The 20,551-nt window shown below is 35.5% G+C and overlaps 1 protein-coding gene across 18 annotated transcripts in view; it reads left to right on the top strand.

Moving 5' to 3' along the window:
- The window catches only part of MAPK10 (mitogen-activated protein kinase 10), a 441,650-nt gene that overhangs the window by 92,361 nt on the left and 328,738 nt on the right, over nucleotides 1–20,551 (top strand). For 3 of the 18 annotated variants that reach the window (XM_074346805.1, XM_074346850.1, XM_074346812.1), the window contains one exon: nucleotides 17,466–17,553. The exons of the other annotated variants lie outside the window; for them this stretch is intronic. The gene's annotated coding sequence lies outside the window, so the exon portion shown is untranslated. The remainder of the gene's footprint in view (nucleotides 1–17,465; nucleotides 17,554–20,551) is intronic. 18 annotated transcript variants of the gene reach the window in all.

The raw sequence follows: 20,551 nt of genomic DNA, 5'->3' as shown, positions 1-20,551 counted from the left end.
CCAAAGCAAGTACATGGAGTTAGGGTATATAATTTCCCACAGGTGAACCTGGTAGAGAGTGGGGCAGCAAATATTTTCATAATGATACAGTCTGCCACACCAAGTTCTCCAATCCCTTTCTTTGTGGTTTGTGCTTTTTATGCCCTGTTGAAATAATTCCCTAACTAAATGTCATGAAAGTATTCTCCTATATGCACTCTGAAAGGCTTGATTTTTACACTTGTGTTTTTCATCTGTCTGGAATTTATTTTTGGGTATGATGTGAGATCGATATCTAAGTTTATTTTATTTTTTCTTATGGATAATCAAATATGCCTACCAGCACTCGGCCAGTCTGTCCCTCTTCCTCTGATATTTTTAATGTGATCTGTGCCATATATCCAGTTCCCAGATAAATGTGATCTCTTTCTGGTGTCTCCAATAGATTCTGTTTGTCTGTTTGTGTATGCCTATGCCAATTACTCTCTGTGTCTCTGTCTCTGTCTCTCTGTCTCTCTCTCTGTCTCTCTCTCTCTCTATATATAATTAATAAATATACCCAACCACGGTTCAGCCTTGGGAATTTAATTACTGAAGAGAGACTTTTTCCTCTATGTTGGGTAGAGTTTTGTTTTTTTTTTTTTTTTACCTTAAGTTTCCTATCTTGGAGACAGCCTTTTCCAGGACTTGGTTTTCTGTGCCATGTCTCCTGGCCCTGCCCTCCAGATCCATAACATTGGCTTCTTTTGTCACATCTCTGGCTTTGAGTTTTTGCTTCATTTCTGGCACTTGATTTACCTTTTAAATTTATTATTATTACCTAGCTATGTAAACTAATTTGGGGGTTATATTTTATCCAGTATTTTGTTATTTTGTAACATGAGGGGAGTCTGTACGTCTCAGTCTACCCTGTTCCTGAAACCCACTGGAGACATTAAAAGTTGAAAGTCTATGATATTCAAATGAGGGAAGATCTAATGGTAGATTTAATAATAATTTGATTGACAAAAGAAATATTCTATAGATACAAATCTTCCCAGGGATTCTCAAATTACGTATAAGCAACTAGCTTTTAAAATTAATTAAAAAGCTGTCTGTTACCTAAGCTATTTTGATAGGCAAGCTTAGCTTATAGGAAATTCTCTGACTTTGTTCCTTGTCATGGTGTGTTGAATTTCATGTCTCTGCCAATTTTCTCTATTTATTCTCGATAAATATCAGAAACAAACTGAAAGAAGCTTTCAGATTTCAGTGTGTGTGTGTGTATGTGTGTACATGCACACGTGCATAAAAGTGCATGCAGAGGAGAAGGAGGAAGTGGGAATTAGGGAGGGAAAGGGAAGAAGCAGAGAAATTTTTCTTTTGCTCCTTCTCTTTCCCCACAGCTACTGTCCTGCCTGCAATAATTTCTCTCACCTGCAAGCTCTGAGTGAAAGTGAATGTTATGTGTAACCCAAATGTCTGATGCCTGTGTAGGCTCTAACCACTTAACATAAAGGTCTCATTACTCAGCTTCCCCAAACGAGGATCACTCTGCTTTAGTATATTTGCGCTGCATGTTAGCCATTCCTGGTTCTGCCTGTTCTCTAATACTGTTTAGTTCCTAACCGTGGTTATGTTCTGCCCTTGGCCTCTGCGTACTCTGCTCTAGCACTTGACTTAGTAATAACGTGCATACGTGTGCAGGCTCTGGAGCCAGATGATCTGTTTTCAAATCCTGGCTTGACGCTTATCAACTGTAGGATTTTGGGTATCTTACTTAATCTTTCTGTATTTCAGTCTCCTCACCTATAAAGTGGTTAAAATGAATCGCTAACTCATGGGGTTGTTGTGAGGGTTATGTAGTGAGGGGGTTGTCTGATATCCTCAGATTTTGTTTCTATTTTTGTGCACACATGTTCCAGATGAGCTGTCACTCCCCATCCAGCACTGGGTGTCTCTATTGTCAACTACCTTTGTCTGTACTCAAGACCCGAAAGTACTTGGGAATTTATGTCTTTGTCTCCCTAATCCTCAACCTCTAACCAATGACTGATAGCTGTAGAGTATAAATAACTCCATCTTCCTTGCCTCCTAACCATCAGATACACTGGGTGACATAATCCTGAGGTATGTTTTACACCAAAGCTCCTGTGGGATCGCGTTCCCCTGACGTGGCTCACACCTTTGCTTGGCCTCCTTCACTCTCAGGTCCTGCTCCACCACTCCCGCCTTTCCTGAAAACCCTTTTTATTAAATCACTTTCATGTAAATCCTCGCCCCAGGGTCTCTTCCAAGGGAAGTCAAATTAAAGCAGTTTATTTGATTTACTACCTATGTAGGATGCTTTCCACATAGTATGCCATATAAATGTTGGCTTTATTATTCATGCTATTACTGTGCTAGTCTCAGGCAGGATGGTTTGGTGAAGGTCCCCTTTTCTTCACTGCATCATCCCCAGAATATATATCTTATTATATCTAATAATTCACAACAGGACTGCTAGTACAAGGTTGTCATGTACCAGCTTTCCAGAAGGTTTGGGATTAACAGTGTAGGGCATGAAAACTTAAAACTAGATGATGAATACAACTTATTTGTAGACTCAAGAGGACTCTACAAATAAATAGAGTCTGGCCTTGCCTCCTTCATTGGTGGTCTATGCTTTTCTCGGATCCTGAATGGGGGCAAGCTCCTTTAAAATCCTTGTGATGTAAATTCCCATCCTCTTCAGAGAATTCTGTCTACTCATAGGATCTTTCTAAAATGTACCTTTGGATATGATCCTTTTCTTTGCGTGACTGAGGGTGAATAATACACCAGGATTTACATCCAAGTAGCATGTCAGACACTAATTTCATAGCCTTTTACAATATTGGGAGAAGAAAAAAGAAGAAAATAACTTTTAATGAAAAAAACAGTTTTGAATTCAAGGACTGCAAGCATTAAAAGGATTTGGTCAGCCAACATATTGTTTTGTAAGCCAACATTTTAATGTTCTTTTTTAAACAAAAGGAACGGTTTGCTTTAAGACTTGAGACATTAAATGTCAAGTTTAACCTCAGGGGTTGTAAGTGTTCAAATAGCTATATTATATGAAATTCTAGAAAACTCGGTTTGCCATGGAAATGTCACTATGGCTGTAACTATGGGTAACCTATTGTGGTTTTATTCCTGAGTGTAAAAAAAGCACTGAAATTCATACCCCAGGGGTAACTGAAGAGGCAAAGGCAGAGATAAATGAAGTGTTTCCATTATTCTAAAATAAACTTTTGTTTCCCCCACACCATTTTCAGTTATAAATATAGTACTTTTGTTTTTCAAGTAGACTCTTGCACTTACAGAAGATTTCAATTTTGACAATTCTGAATGCTGGTGAATAATATTTAGCTTAGGTTTTGATGTATGTGGTATGAAAGAGTCATGTCAAAGTTTTGAGTTTTGGAGTGTCTGGGGATATTCTGGAATTCCCTACTCACAGCACTATAAATTTAGAGAGAAAACGAAACCATTTCATACTGATTTTTTTTTGCTCAGAACTAGCCTCCGTCATAAAGTTACTGAACTCTAAGAGATATTTGCTATTTGTAGTTGTAATGTTCGGGGAAAGGATTTGACATAGTGCATTAGTTTTCTATTGCTACTCTAATAAATTGCCACAAACCTAGAGGCTTGAAACAATGTGCATTTATTATCTCACAGTTTCCATGGATTAGAAGTTCAGGTACAACTTAGCAAGGTTCTTTTCTCAGGGTTTCACAAGACTGCAGTCAAAGTGCCAGCTGGGCTGCATTTCTTTCTGGAGCTCAGGGTCCTCTTCCAAGCTCCTGTGATTGTTGGAAGAATTTGGGTCCAAGAGGTTATGGGACTGAAGGACTCACTTGCTTGACGCAAGGCCCTCTTACAACATGGCAGCATAGTTCAAGGCCAGCAGGAGAATCACTCCCTCCAGTCTGAGAGACATTCTTATATAATGCAGCATAATCACAGGGTGACTATACACCATCACTTTCGCCATATAATGTAACCTAACCAAGGGAGTGATTTTGCTACTACTCTTGCCATATTCTTTTAACTAAGAAGCAGGTCATAGTTTCTTCTGCCCTAAAGGGGATTATGTAAAGGCATGCATTACTTATTGGGGATCATGTTAGGAAGAGTCCACTGCTCTTGGTATACCAAAACCTGTGTAAATAGGCTATATATCATGTTAAAGTTGAACTAGGGTCTGGTAGTTTTTCCATTTTATGTCATGGTAAATTGAGATACAATTAAAACTTGTATTATGGAAACACACAGGTCATCAAGACTACTGATGATCTTGAATAAAGCATTCTTTAGCTTGAATTTATTTCTAAGTTCATAAAATAAGTAAGAGGTATATGTTACCTTCATGACCATGATGACATTTGTACTGTCTTTTGATTAGTACCTGTTGGTCAGCCTAGAGCTTCAGAAGATTTTGACGGATTACAGGGGTAGAAATTTTTCATAGAGGATTAGATTAGGAGATAAGAAAATGAGATTCCAAGAACAATAGAGAAACAAGAGCCAGTTAGGAGATGCTATAGAAAAATGCTTATTTGTAATAGTGATAAAAGATGAAATACCTAAAAATAAAATTTACAAAAATTTACAAGATCTACATGAAACAAATTAAAATATTACTGAGGAACACAAGGAAGACTTGGACAAACATTGAGGCATACCATGTTCATGGAAAGGAAGATTCAATATTATGAAGCTGACATTTCTCCCTAAGTTAATATATACATCTAAGCTAAAATACTAATAGGATTTTTATTTTGTTTTAACTAGACAAGTTTACTCTGAAATCCATACAAAAAAATGATTAAGAAATTATAGCCTGGAAAATTCTAACTATGAAAAAAATGAGAGATGATTTAGGCAGGATTTGCTGATCACATATTAATATGTATATGCTATAATAAAGCTACATTAATTAAGTGTAGTACTGGTATATGAACAGAAAGAATAGAAAGTTATGAAATGCTGTCAAATATATATGGGGTTTTAATGTAAAAGTGGTATTTGAAATTAACAGGGAAAAGATGCTTTATTTAATAAGTTCTTAAAGGACAATTGGATAGCTTCTTAAAAGAAAGCATAAAGTATGACCCCTGTCTCCCCCCCACCCCAAGAAATCCATATTGGTCAAAGGCATAGTATTAACATATTAAAACTATTATGTAGCAGAGGAATCATGGGAGATGGTTTTATAACCTTGGTGTTTGGAAGGCCTTTATACAAATGACACTACCCTTCTGAAACCCACTAAAATGATGTAATTTAATTTTATAAAAAAATTTAAAATATTATAAACATAGAAAAATCATAAAACTGGAAACATTTGAAATGTATTAGACAAAAGTGCTGTTTTAATATATAAAATATTCTATAAATCAATAAAGAAAAAGGACCATAGGCTAACAGAAAAGTAAGGAAACTGAAAAAAGGAAATAAAAATGAAAACACTTCACTCATGATAAGAGGAAGACAAATATAAAACCATAATAATACACTACTTCTTTTCACTATATTAAGTTGGCAAACGAAAGTTTGATAATACATGGTTAGCACAACATAAGGAAACTTACTCTCCTACATTACTGGTAAGAGTGTAATTTGATACAAACTTTTTGGAGAGTAACTTAGTAATACCTAGTTAACTAAGAAATTCATATAGCCTTTGATCCTGCTATATATTTTCAATGTGTTGATCTAAAGTATATTGATACATGAGCAAAATGAATGTACAACTATATTAATAACAGTATTATTTATAATAGAAACTTTTGGAGATGATCCAAATGCTCTTTAATAGAGTATTGTTTAAATGATTTGTGAGGAAAATATGAGCTTTTGGAAATATTTAGTGTGTGCTGAGTACCATCTTATGCACTTTACATATACAATTTAAGTCTCACAATAAATATATGAGGTGAGAATGACTGTCATCCTCTTTTATAAAAGAGGAAACAGACTCAGAGAGGACAATAACTTGTTCCTGATAAATAAGGAATCTGGGTCTCAAACTTAGGCTCCAGAGGTGACATATTCTCACTAGGCTACAGTTTCTCCCGTACATGTGGAAGACTAGGAAGGTATAAAAAAGAAGGAAGCCATTTTATGTACTGTACTAATAATTTGGATTGTCTAGAAATACACACTTGTGTGTATTCCTAAGATACATATTTTATAAGAAGACTGCAAGGAATATAATAATGTAGCTTATTATCATTTTGTGTGATAAATATTTATAAATACATGGTCTATATCTGTACAGATATAAAGAAATTAGTGTGAGGTTTGCATCGGGGAGAGAAACTAAGTTCTTGAGGAACAGAGGAAGGAAAATTTATTGTTTGTGTTTTTCATTTTGTGTATTTTGAATTTTGTGCTCTGCACAAATACGGTTTATTGAAGAAAAATAACAATAACAAAAGCAGTAAACACAGGGAAGAGTAATTCAGAGGCCTGGTTTATATAGCATGTTTTGCAAATATCTTACTTCCACTTATAAAGACAGTTTATGTTATAAAAATTTAACATGCACCATAAATAAGTGAAAAGATGAGTTCCAAAACCTGAGAAGAGATATTTATTTGTAATACATAGAACCAACAAAGGGTTATTATCTAGGACTTATAAAGGACTCTTAATACGTCAGTAAGAAAAAGACAAACAAACTAGTAGAAAAAGTAAGCAAAGATATGAACAGGTAATTCAAAGAGGAAGTTTAGGCTAACAAACACATGAAAAGATGACCACCCATGTGAATAATTACGGGAAGGCAACTTAAAATGAGATAGATCATTTCACACACCAAAGTTTAAAAGAAGTATTAACAAGGATGGAGAACAATAGCAAGAACTGGTGGTGGAGTGCTGAATGGTACAACCACTTTGCGGGTAGTGTGGTTAGGCCCAGCAGGGTGGAAGATGCCTCTGGACACCTTGTGACTCAGCAGTTCCAGCCACACGTGCCCAGGGAGACGTGTGAAAGGATGTTCACAGTAGAATATTTTTTAGGCGTTAGGTAATGTAATTGTCAAGTATTTTATCTTAGAATTTCTAAAGCACTTGGCAATTGATACCTATGTCATCTATCAGATTGGCTTTGCTACCATGTTTTTACTTTTTTAAGTGGTTGCCCTAGAATTGACAATATACATTTACAACTAATCCAAGTACATTTTCAACTAACACTGTACCGCTTCATGGGTACTGCAAGTACTTTATAATAACCAAGCATGATGGTTTATTTTGTGTCAGCTTAATTGGCTGAGAGGTGCCTAGATGAAACATTTTTTTCTGAGTGTGTCATTGAGGGTGTTCTGGATGAGATTAACATTTGAATTGGTGGCTTAATAAAGTAATTGCCCTACCTAATATGAGTGAGCATCATTCAATCCAATGAGGGCTTGAACTGAACAAAAGGCAGAGGAAGGAAGAACTCATCCCTTTGTTCCTGCCTCATTAATTGAGCTAGGACAACTCATCTTATTTTCTTCTTCCTCTGACCGGAATTTACACAAGCAGCTGCCCTAATTCCCAGGCCTTAAGGACTCACTGAATTGCACCACTGGTTCTCCTGGGTCTCCAGCTTATAGATAGCAGATCTTGGAATTTCTCAATTTCTCTGGAGGACCCTGACTAATTCCTCCCTCTCATTCCTTGTATCATTGGTGTCATTCATTTCACTTATATATAAGCAATAATCATCAAATATATTGTTGCTATTATTATTTTGAACAAACTGTTATATGTTAGATCAACTCAGAATAAGAAAAAAAGTTTTATTTACCTTCACATATTCCTTCTCTCTCATCTTCTTCCTTTTTTTATGTTGATCTGAGTTTCTGACCTTATATTATTTTCCGTCTCTCTGAAGGACTTCTTTTAACATTTCTTGCAAAGCTGGCCTGCTGGCTATGGATTCCCTTAATTTTTGTTTGCCTGAGAAGTCTTCATTTTTCCTTTACTTTTGAGGGATAATTCCAGAAGATACAGAGTTCTATTTTGGTGTCTTTTTTTTTTTTCTCTGAATACTTAAAATACTTCACCTCACTCTCTTCTTGCTTGCATGGGTTCTGAAGAGAAATCAGATATAATTTTTATCTTTGCTCCTCCTTAGTTGAGATGTTTTTTCCTCTGGCTTTTTTCAAGGTTTTTTCTTTTCTTTTCTTTTTAATTGAGATTAATTGGCATACAATAAGATTTTTTTCTTTATCTTTGATTATCTTCAGTTTGAATGTGACATACCTAGGTATAGTGGGATTTTTTTTTTTTTTGGCATTTATCTTGCTTGGTGTTTTTGAGCTTCTTGGATCTGTGTTATGGTGTCAGACATTAATTTGGTCAAATCCTCTGTCATTACTGCTTCAGATGTTGTTTTTGTTCCTCTCTCTTTGTTCTCCTTCTGGTATTTTGTTATGTTACACCTTTTGTAGTTGTCTTACAGTTTTTGGATATTCTGTTCTGTTGTTTTCAGTCTTTTTATTTTTGCTTTTCAGTTTCTATTGGCATATCCTCAAGTGCAGAGGTTCTTTCTTTGGCAGTGTCTAATCTGCTAATGAGCCCATCAAAGACATTCTTCATTTCTGTTACGGTGTTTTTGATCTCTAGCACTTCTTTTTGATACTTTCTTAGAATTTCTATCTCTCTGCTTATATTGCCTGCCCATCTGTTCTTGCATGTTGTGTACTTTTCCCATTAGAAGTCTAAGCATATTAATCACAGTTGTTTTAAATTCATGGTATGATAATTCTGATTTTCCTGCCATATCTGAATCTGGTTCCGATGCTTATTTATTCTCTTCAAACAGTGTTTTTTTGGCCTTTTAGTATGCCTTGTGTTTTTTTATTAAAAGGCAGACATGATGTTCTGGGTAAAAAGAATTTCTGTAAATAGTCCTTTAGCGGTGTGGTGATAAGGTGTTGGGAGAGGGGAAGTGTTCTGTAGTCCTATGATTTGATCTCAGTGATTTAGTGAGTCTGCACCCCTGCTCTCTGAACTTCACAAGTGCTTCTCAGTGTTTTTTCCCCTGCCTTATGGGAGACAGGATGGCTTGAAAGGGGCTGGAGTTGGGTTTGAATGGCTGGAGTTCCTTTCCCGCAAGTAGATTAGGCCCCCAGTAGTTTAGGGTCTTGTAAAATAGTTTCTTGAAGGTAAACTTTGTTAGGAACAGAATGCTCTAGTGATTTTTAAGTGATTACTTTTCTCTCCCCTACAAGAAGCATAAGAGAGTTTTTCCTCCAGTCTTCACTGTGAGAACTTGGTAGAAGTCCTGACGGTAAAACTCACAAAAGTGTGGGGTTTCCCTAAGAGGAGCATCCTCCACCCCAGAATTTTTAACTCTTCGACTTGTCCACATTGAGTCTCCAGCAATTCATCAATTACAATTTAGGTTTTCCTACCCCAGCACTGATTCTCATGGAGGTTTCTGCTCATGGATTTCTGCACTGGTAAATTATAATTCTCTATATGCATTTCTCCAATTTTGGGGGTAGCAGTTTGCTCTGTGACCTCTCTTCTTTGATGGATCTCAGTAGAGTTGTTGATTTTTCAAATTTTTACTTATTGTTAGGGTGGACTGCCAACTTCCAAGCTCCTTGGAAGGACTGACTGAAAACAGGAAGTCTGCTCAGGGACATTGTTTTTAGTATTAAAACATTTGAAACATCCTAAATATCTGTCGTTAGGAGAAGAAATAATTAGATTGTGGTATATTCGTATAACCGACTGCTGTAAGTTAAATTAATGCATTGGATTTATATGATTTAAAGTGGCCATATCACAAAAACATAGAGTAAAAAAAGCAAATGCAAAATAATACACAGAAAACAATGCTATACATCATTTATGAATACATATGTGTTTAATGAAAGTACAATAATATAACAGAAAGGTACATTTCTTTAGGATAGTGATTTCTTCTGGGGTATAATGAAGAATAGAGTCACTGAGGAATAGAACAGGGATTTCAGTTATGTGTATAATATTTCATTTCTAAAAAGAACAAAAGATTTAAAGCAAACGAAACAAAGGATTAACATCTTGTAATTATGTGTGACCTTAGGAAAGCTAATTAACCTCCAAGCACTTTAGTTTTCTTTCTTTGACAAAGAGGCAGTTGTGAGGGTTAAACTGACGTATGTATGTTTCTAATACATTATAAATTATAATAAAAATGTAAAGAAAAGTTACTAGGAAAGAAGATTGAAATATTTTAAGAATTTAGATGAACTTAAAAAATGATATTATGTGGTTTGTTATTGTAACAAGTTCTATCATATTCAACTCAAATTAGAACAAATGTCTCTGTTAGCACTCCTTACTCTAGCTGTCATTTTATTTGAAAAATGCCACTAATGCTTCTGCTGATCAAGGGTAAAATGGAAAAACAAAGCATTAGTTTTATTTGTTCTGGAGGAGTCAGGGACTGACTTGATTTCCATCTTCGTTTCCCGGGGAATGTGACAATTTTTGCTAAACTTGTTTGATTTCTGTCTCCATATTTCAATAACTCACAAGGAGACCTCCTTTTGTGTCCCTAGAATGAAATAAAAATATTTTCAAGCTCCTAGTGGAGTTTGTTACTGGTCTATTTATTAACAAAATACGAGAAAGCTGCAGGAGAGTCTTCAATGGGGGCAGCAGAGGGAATCAGAATCCTCCCTGAATATGCTGCTTGTATGTTTTCTTCTTTGTCTTCTAGTGTGGATGATGTCTCTGAGCTGATTGGCATCTTGGCCCATGTTTTCTAAATCACTCCAGCTTCATGGCATATCAGATTACTGTGACTTTGATTGAGATTGCTTTGAAAAGTACAGTGTTTTTGAATGACTTGGAAACTACCTTCTGTTTAGGAAAATGCTTGTACTCTGGGTGTCAGTAAGGCTGAGATTATTAGAAAAAGATAAAGGAAATAAAGTCCTCTGGGAACCAACTTTCTAGCTTTAAGTGAGAAGAAATCTACACAACCATATGAGCTATGAAAGCCACTGTTTGAAGCCCGAAATTTCTATTGTGAAATATCTTGTCTTTAGGACACATGCTTTGTGGCTAAAAGGTTCATATGGTTTCTGTAACTATGTAACACAAAAGTAGGTCTCCTTGACCCAAACTGAGAGAAACTGTTGAAGTGTGAGTTCCTCTGTGAACTCAATGCTTGTAGCAAAATGAGAATAAAGATATTTTTAGCAATTCCGGTGCCAGCTTTGAGATGAATCAGAACATTGCCCTCCAGGTCCAATATTTCTATGACTAAGTGAAAAAGGCTAGGGAATCCCAGGTTTACTTTGAAGAATATACAGACGGGTACTCACACTTTTATGCCATATGCATGCAGATATGCACACACAAATATACCCTATCTCCTTTTCCTTCATAGGAATGAGGTTTTCTCTGTAGAAATGAAACATACTCAACTAAATAGAATAGTTTAATATTTAATATGAATCTGCCTCCTTTAATAAGTATACCAAACACATTTAAACTTTTTCTTGATGATTCATCCATCACTATTAATAATTAAATATGTTTTTATTTCTCTGTAATGCTTTGCTTTTATTCCCTCTCCCTTCCCCATTACTAAAGAAATACTCATTAACAGAAAATCAGAAATATAAAGAGGAAAACATCAATTATTACACTTACCCAGAGATAACCAGTGCTAACTCTTTGTGTAAGTATTTTCAAATGCACACTCATAGACACATACTAAGATAGGAGCATAAAATCGTATCTTTTATGATCTGTCTTTTTCTCACAGTGATTTATCAGGAATACTTTTTTTAATATCAAAACCCATACCTGAAACATCATTTTAAATTACCACATGATACTCCATTGTGTCAGCATGTATTTTATTGCAACAATTTCATATTGTCAAACAGTTAGATTATGTTCAACATTCTTATATCACAGACAACACTGTATTAAATGTATGTGTGTTTGTATGTGTATGTGTACAAATATGTATCTTTATGTATATTCTTAATTATTTCCGCATAATAAATTATCAGGTGTGGAATTTATATTTCAGAGAACACACACATTCCTTCAGGAATAGGAGTTGTTTCTCTGAAATGGTGCCAGGTTTTTCAGCCTTTAGCCTAGTCCTTTGAAAGAGCTTTCTTCTGGAGTCTGGCTTAAAAAACAAAAACAAAAACAAAAACAAAAACAAAAACAGAAATCTTTCAGCCTGCCTCCTCCAGGATTAAGCCGTCTCCTTAAGGCTGAGTGGGATTGGCTTGTAAGCTATTTGAATTGAGCTGTTGTGCTGTAAATTGTTTGAGCTTTTGAAAATTGTGCTTTACTCTAGAGGAAAGACCTCTAGGAAATGGGAGTCCAGTTATCTAGGTGTTTTGAGGGCACTCCTACCCCCAGAACGACTCTGGTCAATTTTACGTGTGAAATTCTTGCCCCTTCCTCAATGTGCATTTTTAACTAAATGGACCATTCAAGTTCTGACAAATGGATTTCATACAACTTCCTTCGTCTAATGGGTATTAATATGTTTTAGTCATAGTTTGTACGTTTCCACACTGGACTGAAGCCTTCCCTTGCAAACAGGCTGCTACTGCTGCTTCTCTGGCTAAAGTCCTTTTGGGAAAGATTACCCCTACCTGGACAGCTCCTTTCAGTCTTCGTAGTAGTTGAGGAACCCATTTTACTAGCCCAGTGTTTTAACAAGTCTGTGCTGTAGGGCTTGTTTTACAGCACTTTCACTGTACTTACCACCCTGAAACATCTGGTTTAGTCACATGCACTAATGGCATTTTTAAGACTCAACTGGCAAAATTAGAAGAAGCCTTGCAAATAATGTGACCAAAGGCATTGCCACTTGTTCCTCTAATTCTCAGAGCCCCTGCTTTTGGAACTCATAGCTCTCATCCTTTAAGATAGTCACCAGCTGCCCAGTGTACTTGATTCCTCCTTCTTTTGACTCACAACTGATAAAAGGAGAGATACTCCAATATTGCAAGGCCGAATTGCTTCTATTAAAAATAACCATGTTAGGTAGAACAATCTTTTCACAGTGTGCTCTTGGAAGATAAAGACCTTAAGCATCACAGTGTGCAACCTGGAGATTTCATCTATTGGAAAAGATACCTCCAGAAGAACTCTCTTCAGCCTCACTGGAAAGGCCCTATCAAGTACTACTAACCAAGCTTTGTGCTACCAAACTCCAAGGAACAGACTCCTGGATCCATGTGACACATCTAAAGAAGATGTCAAATTCTGACCTGCATATCATCTGATAACCTGAAAATAAAGATTTCCTGGGATTGATGTAGACAATAGCTGATGAGACAACATTTCCAAGACATTCTGACCAGATCTGTTGGAAATTTGTCGCCAAACCTTTGATGATGATGTAATGCTTCAGATGATCTCCAATGTCTATGATCTTGATAATATTTGTACTTTGGATAAATAGTGTCTGAGAGTTCTCCCTCCTACCTCTCATTGTTACTTATGTGACCATAATAGGTTTCCAGTTTGTGCACTTTCCATCCAATATGAGACATAACACCTAAGAAAAATTTCCTAATATTGAAGGAAAAAGCTGCTGAAACTAAAACCCCTGAGTCTTGATCATCAGTGTTTTCAGAGAAAGATCTTGGTCAAAAGGGGAAAATGTAAAAATTAATTAAAAAGAGTTAGGGAACCAGAAGAGGGAGTACTCATGCTCTGTGATGATAGCAGAGCTCAACAGGAAAAGGAAAGACTCTTCTTTCCTGGCAAGGACTTAGCCAGTGAAAAACCATGGATGCTTTGTTTACGATAGCCCCCCGCCCCACTTTCTTTTCTTCTCTGTAAAAACGTTCTCCTTCCTTTGCAGTGCAGGGACTTGCATGTGGCTCATCATGGTTGCAGACCCCAAACTGCAATTCTCTGCTGATTCCAAATAAACCCATCTTTGCTGAGGAAGCATCTGGCAGTCTGTTTCAGCTCAACAATTTGTATTTTAAAGAGAGATGAGGAGATTTCCCTTAAAGGTTTTGTTTTTATTCTCATATAAAGAGAAACGTCTGAAACTCAGAAAATGTTTGGACATAGAAATTTTGGGGCTAGAAGGAATATCTTTTCCCATGGATTAAAATATACAGTTCTTGAAAAGATTTAAGCAGACTTTCACCAAAGAAATGTGAATAGCAACTAAAGATATGAACAGGTGCTCCACATTATTAGTCACCTGGAAAATATAAATTAAATCCAAGTTGAGATAGTACTACACACCTGTTAGAATTGCTAAAAACAAAAAATAGGACTTAAGCAGGCATTCACAAAAGATATGTGAATAGCAACTAAAGAAATGAGCAGGTGCTCCACATCATTAGTCACCTGGGGAATATAAATTAAGTCCAAGATGAGATAGTACTATACGCCTATGAGAATTGCTGAAACAAAAAATAAAAAACAAAAAAGCCCAACGAACACCGAGAGATGATAAGAATGTGGACTAACATTGCAGATGCAGTGAAGATGAAATGCAAATGCAAAAATGGTACAGCCATTTGGAAAACTGACAGTTCCTTTAACATTAAACATACATTTACCACATGACCCTGCAATTCTACCTCTACCTATTTACCAAGATTGAAAAAAAAAATTCTGTCTATCCAAAAACATATATGCAAATACTTACTGCTCAGAAATAAAAAAGATGAAAAAAGAAATTAAAAAATGAATATTGATTTATGTAGGAACATGAATTCATTTCAAATGTATTAAGAACTCAACAGGCTGCATAATATCTGATTTTACTTACAGTCTAGAAAAAAAATTGTGGAGACAGAAAACAGATCAGTTGTTGCCAAGGCCTTGGGATAGGGTGAGAGGGTCACCTTAAAATTGTACCATGAGGGAATTTTTAGGGTGACGGAACTGATAAATTTCTTAATAGTGGTTGTGGCTATAGGACAGTATGTATTTGGCAAAGCTCATAGAACTGTCCCTAAAAAAGAGTTAATTTTACCGTATGCAAATTTAAAACATGAATAAAAATTTAGAAGTTAATAAAATTCTATTTTAATAAGAAAAAGAAAATGCCATACCAAAGTGTCTGTAGTGGCCATATGAATATGCATTGCATACTTCCAGCACAAAGAGCTTGATTGACCAAAGGGCCAGCTTCTGTGCTTGCAATTCTTTGCTGCATTTGCCAGTGACTGAGCATGGCTGGGATACTAAGGGAGGCCCATTCCTGAGGGTCATGGGTCTCCCCGATGGCCTTGTTGAAACTTCCTTATGCTATACCAGAGTGTAAGACACTTCCACCTAACCTCCTTTCCTTCTTCACTCAAGTCAGACTTGCATGGTGGTTATGGTTCTCCCAGCCTCACTGGCTCTCTTCTCAGTTTCTCCCACACAAGCATTTCCCTAAATAAAATCCTTGCATGTTTAATCTTGTCTTGGCAGCTGCTTGTTGTAGGCCTTGAACCAACACAGCCTCCAATTTTATGCTCTATAATATGATCACCACAGAGATAAAATGTATAATCACTTTTTTTTTATTACTTTTACCTAATCATCTTTTTAATAAACAGTTTATTGAATACAGTATACATGAAGACATACAAAATGTAAGCATACAGCTCTATAAATTTTTGCAAAGTGAAAATATCACCTAGATCAAGAATAGTAACATTACTAGTAATTCAGAAGCAAATTTCTCTCCATGCCCCACAAGCTTATGTCCTCTTCAAGTGACTGATTCCATCTCAAATACAATTAGTGGCCTGAATTCCTACCACTATAGATCTGTCCTGCCTATTGTTGAATTTTAAATAAGTGGCATCACTAAATATACTTTTATTTTGATCTGGCTCCTTTCAATTATGATTATGCTTGTGAGGATCATTCATGACGGTACATACAGCATCAGTTTATTCCTTTTCATTGTTGTGAAATATTTCGCTAAATGAATATATACCACAATTAATTTATTGTATCAATAGAAAAGTCCATTCTACTATTGATGGACATCAGTGTTTTTTCACTTTTGTACTCTTACAAATAATGTCATTATGAACATAACTTGGACATGTGTTCTGGTGCAAATATATGTGCATTCCTATTTGGTATATCACTAGGAGTAGAATTGTGATCATAGATTATGTATATGATCAGAGTAAGAAGATATTACCAAACAATTATGTATTATATATTATATGGTTATACTTCTATCAGCGGTATATAAGCATTTCATTTCTTCTACAATCTCATCATCATCATCAATGTTTGATATAAAATTGACAAGGACATAACAGTAAAGGAAAATTACAGGCCAATTTCTCTCATAGACAAAGATGCAAAAAATCTTAGATAAACTAGCAAACAGAATCTAGGAATCTAAAAAAAGATAATACATCACAATTTACCTTGATTTATTCCTGAAATGCAAAGGGAGTTTAGTATCTGAAATATCAATTGATGTGTTTCTCCACGATATCAGAATAAAAGAGAAAAGTCACATAATTGTCTAAGTAAAAGGGAAAAAGCATTTGATAATATTTAACACCCAACCATGGTTTAAAAAAACTCTTGGCAAACTGAAGTGAGGGGAACTTCACTAATTTAATAAAGAATATATATTATGAAGAATATATATGTGTGTGGCCTAGTTGTTGTAGACTAAATTTTGTGTCCCCCACCAAATTCATATGTTAATATATATATATATGAAGATTGTGGCAAACACCATTTGTAATGGTGAGATATTGAAAGCTTTCCCCCTGACATAAAGAAGGAGACAAGGAGATGTTCTCTATTATCATTTTTACTTAACTTTTTTAGTGTGAAGGTCTAGTCAGAGAATAAGGCAGGAAAAAAATGGTGTAAGTATTGGGAAGAAAGAAATAAAATAGTCATTATGCACAGATGTCATGACTGGATGCATAAGAAACCCAGAAGACTACAGATACATTTTAGAATTAATAAGTGAATTTAGCTAGGTTGTTAGATACAAAGTCAGTTTATAAAACTAAATTTTATTTCTACGTATCAGGAACAAAACAGTTGGAAAATGAAATTTTAAGGAAAGTACAATTCAACATAACATCAGAAATGGCTTCATCAGTGCTTATGCTAAATGACAATACACTGCTATGCTTTTGGTGTCCTCTTATCAGAGTTTTCATAGTTTTCCAATCTCTCGACTCAGTGGATTGTTAGCTACCATTTCTGTTGCTCTCACTATGCTTATTTCTAACTGCAACTTCTCTTAGTAATTTTATGCCCTAAGTGTGCTATGATTGGAAAAATCAATAAAATTGTATAATGGGTAAAAACTATTTTAATAAAACTGAAAGCATTTGAGCACCCAGACTTTGCGACTTTTATTTTGGCCATCTAGGCCATGTCAGGGCCTTTTATACTTATATCCAAGATCTGATTTTGCTCAAAGTGACTGAGATTGCCAAAAGTGCAAACTCCAGGGAAGAATGCTGTAATTCTGTGTCTGTCTCTCTTTAGATGATAGAAGAGACTAATGAACTCCCCAGCTCCTTACTTGAATAGGACATTTCTTCAAGTTTTCCAAGAGATTATTTCATCTTGAAAGGTAAAGAAAAAGGAAAGTTGATTTTAGCTTCTGTACAGAAATTTTAAGCAAGATATTTTATCTCCCTTAGGAAAAAAATTTGGTTTAAATCTTGTCACTAAGTTTGGTATTAGATACTGACTCTGATGTGATGTAAAATCACATCACTCTTAGGTAATGTTGTGCTGACTTTAAGAAGACTTTGTTTCTAATACTAGTTGAATTTGGCTCAGCTTAGTAAGTAAAATTATAGCCAAATAGATACTATTAACCAAATAAGCCAATAATTATCAGGACCTGACCCCAAAAATTGGGCTTTAGAAAGATGTAATCCAATAAGCATTGAATCTCTGTAGCTAATCTAACAGATGGAGCAAAAGGAACTAGCGAAGAGCTAGGCTTTTCTGGTTGACAGGAGCTGGTGGGACTACATTATTAAATATCTGTGCTCTAGTCATAGCCTGTGGGTACAGAGCTGGCATTACAGATAGTTTCTACTCTATTTAAGAAATACTAGTAGTAGCTCCCTAAATTGATTTCATTGCTCATTAATATGTCATGAACTTCAATTGGAAAAGCACTAATTTAGATGACACCAAGATTCCATCTTTAAAAAAATATATATACATATATTTATTGAAGTATAGGCAGTTTACAATGTTGTGTCAATTTCTGGTGTCCAGCACAATGCTTCAGTCATACATGAACATACATATATTTATTTTCATATTCTTTTTCACCATAAGTTACTACAAGGTATTGAATATCGTTCCACTGTGCTATACAGTAGGACCTTGTTGTTTATCTATTTTATATATAGTAGTTAGTATCTTATTAGTCTATTTCTACTTTTAAAGTGATTCATGTAAAAAATGGTAAATTTTATTGTAACATATGGGTAGGCTAGAGGAGAGTCTAATAAAATAACCCAGAAACAAATGTAAGAACCCAAACCTGATCCAGAATTTCTGCATTTGTGAGGCAGGACTGAAAACCTTTTCCCTACACCATTATTATGAGGATAAATAACATAGTGAATATGTGTAAAATAGCTGCGTAGAGCCTATGGTGAATGGTTGTTTGCAAAGATACTGATCAGATTCTTCCCCTACCTTCTTGCAAAGATAGCTGAACAGTCTTCTTTCCCCGCTGTAATAGGGCTTGCCATTTCTTCTAAGAGATATAGTCCATTCTCCTAATCTTTCCAACTCCTGCTGGAGTCTGGGCTGGCTTTTAAGCTTTGCCTAATGAAAGGTGAAGTGATGCTGTGGTCTTCTGTGCTTTGGCAACAAGAAGCTGTGAGCTTTCATTCTTATCTTTTTGAAACTCTTTGACTAACATGTGAAGGCTTTTTGAGAATGAGAGACCAGGTATAGAGACCCAGTAGTCCATACCAATCACCAGACATGAGAAAAGCCACATTAGCCCACCCAGCCCAGTTGTTGTAGACTAAATTTTGTGTCCCCCACCAAATTCATATGTTAAATCCTAATACTCAATATAATGGTATTTGGAGGTGGGGCCTTTAGGAGGATATTAGGTCATGAGGGTGGAACCCTCATGAATGAGATTGGTGCCCTTTTAAAGAGGCTCCAGAGAGATCCTTTGCCTCTTCTGCTGTGTGAGTACACAGTGAGAGGATAGCTCATCCAGGAATGGGGAAGCAAGCTCTCACCAGACACCACATCTGCAGGTGTCCCGTTCTTAGACTTCCAGCCTCCAGAACTATGAGAAACGCATGTTGTTCAACTCACCCAGCCTATGATATTTTGGTATAGCAACCCAAATAAACTGACACCAGTCGAGCCTACCTATTCCTGTAGCCATAGAGTAATTCCATTTGAGACCAGCAGAAGAACCACCTATCTCAACCCAGCACAAACTGTTGGTCCACTAAATCATAAACAAAAAAAAAGTTGGGTGTTATTTTAAGTTACTCTGATTTGAAGTAGTTTATTACACAGGTTGGATAAATGATAGATTTGTCATGAGTGAAGGAAAAATATTTAGTTTTCAGGAGAGGATATAGCTCAGTGTTAGAATGCATGCTTAGGATGTATGAGGTCCTGGGTTCAATCTCCAGTACCTCCATTAAAAGAATAAGTAAATACATAAATAAACCTAATTAACACCCCCCAAAAAGCAAAAAACTTTAATTTTGAAGTACGATTTCTAAGATAACTATTTTTAAATACTGAGATTTATTTCTTAGGATTAGGTAGACAACATTAAAAAATTTTTTTTGGCTTATTTTTGTTCTCACTGTATATTTATCTCATTTCCAGATTATATATATACCTAAACCACCACTATTTAAGACAAAATTGAGTTTGTTGAAAGTTTGTGAATCAGAAGGAATCTTTGCCTTTGATTAGTTTGGGCCCCTTACATATAAATAAATGTTAGATAAATGGGACACAAATATCACAGCTAATACTTGGAGATAGGTCTGTATTGCATAATGTAGAAGACCTGTGGATGATCAATATTTGAATCTCTCTCAATGAGAAAACAATAAGATAGATAATTTCTTTCTTTGAGCGTGATAGGGGATTATAACTCTAATTAGTCATAATGCAGCAAACTAAATTTTGCAAGTGCAGATTGTTTTTTCAAAAAGTTTGCAGAGTGTAATATTAGTAATAGCTAACACTTACTGAGTATTTAATGTGTCAGACATATTGTAAGCATTTTTCAAACATTTTTTATTGATTTATAATCATTTTACAATGTTATGTCAAATTCCAGTCTAGAGCACAATTTTTCAGTTATATATGAACATATATATATTCATTGTCACATTTTTTTCTCTGTGAGCTACCTAAAGATCTTGTATATATTTCCCTGTGCTATACAGTATAATCTTGTTTATCGATTCTACCATTATGAAATCCCAGTCTCTCTCTTCCCACCCCCTGCCCCCTTGGCAACCACAAGTTTGTATTCTATGTCTGTGAGTCTATTTCTGTTTTGTATTTATGCTTTGTTTATTTGTTTGTTTGTTTTTTAGATTCCACAT

This window comes from Camelus bactrianus, chromosome 2, assembly GCF_048773025.1.
Source record: "Camelus bactrianus isolate YW-2024 breed Bactrian camel chromosome 2, ASM4877302v1, whole genome shotgun sequence".
NCBI lineage: Eukaryota > Metazoa > Chordata > Mammalia > Artiodactyla > Camelidae > Camelus > Camelus bactrianus.
This window is presented reverse-complemented; position numbering and strand designations above follow the sequence as displayed.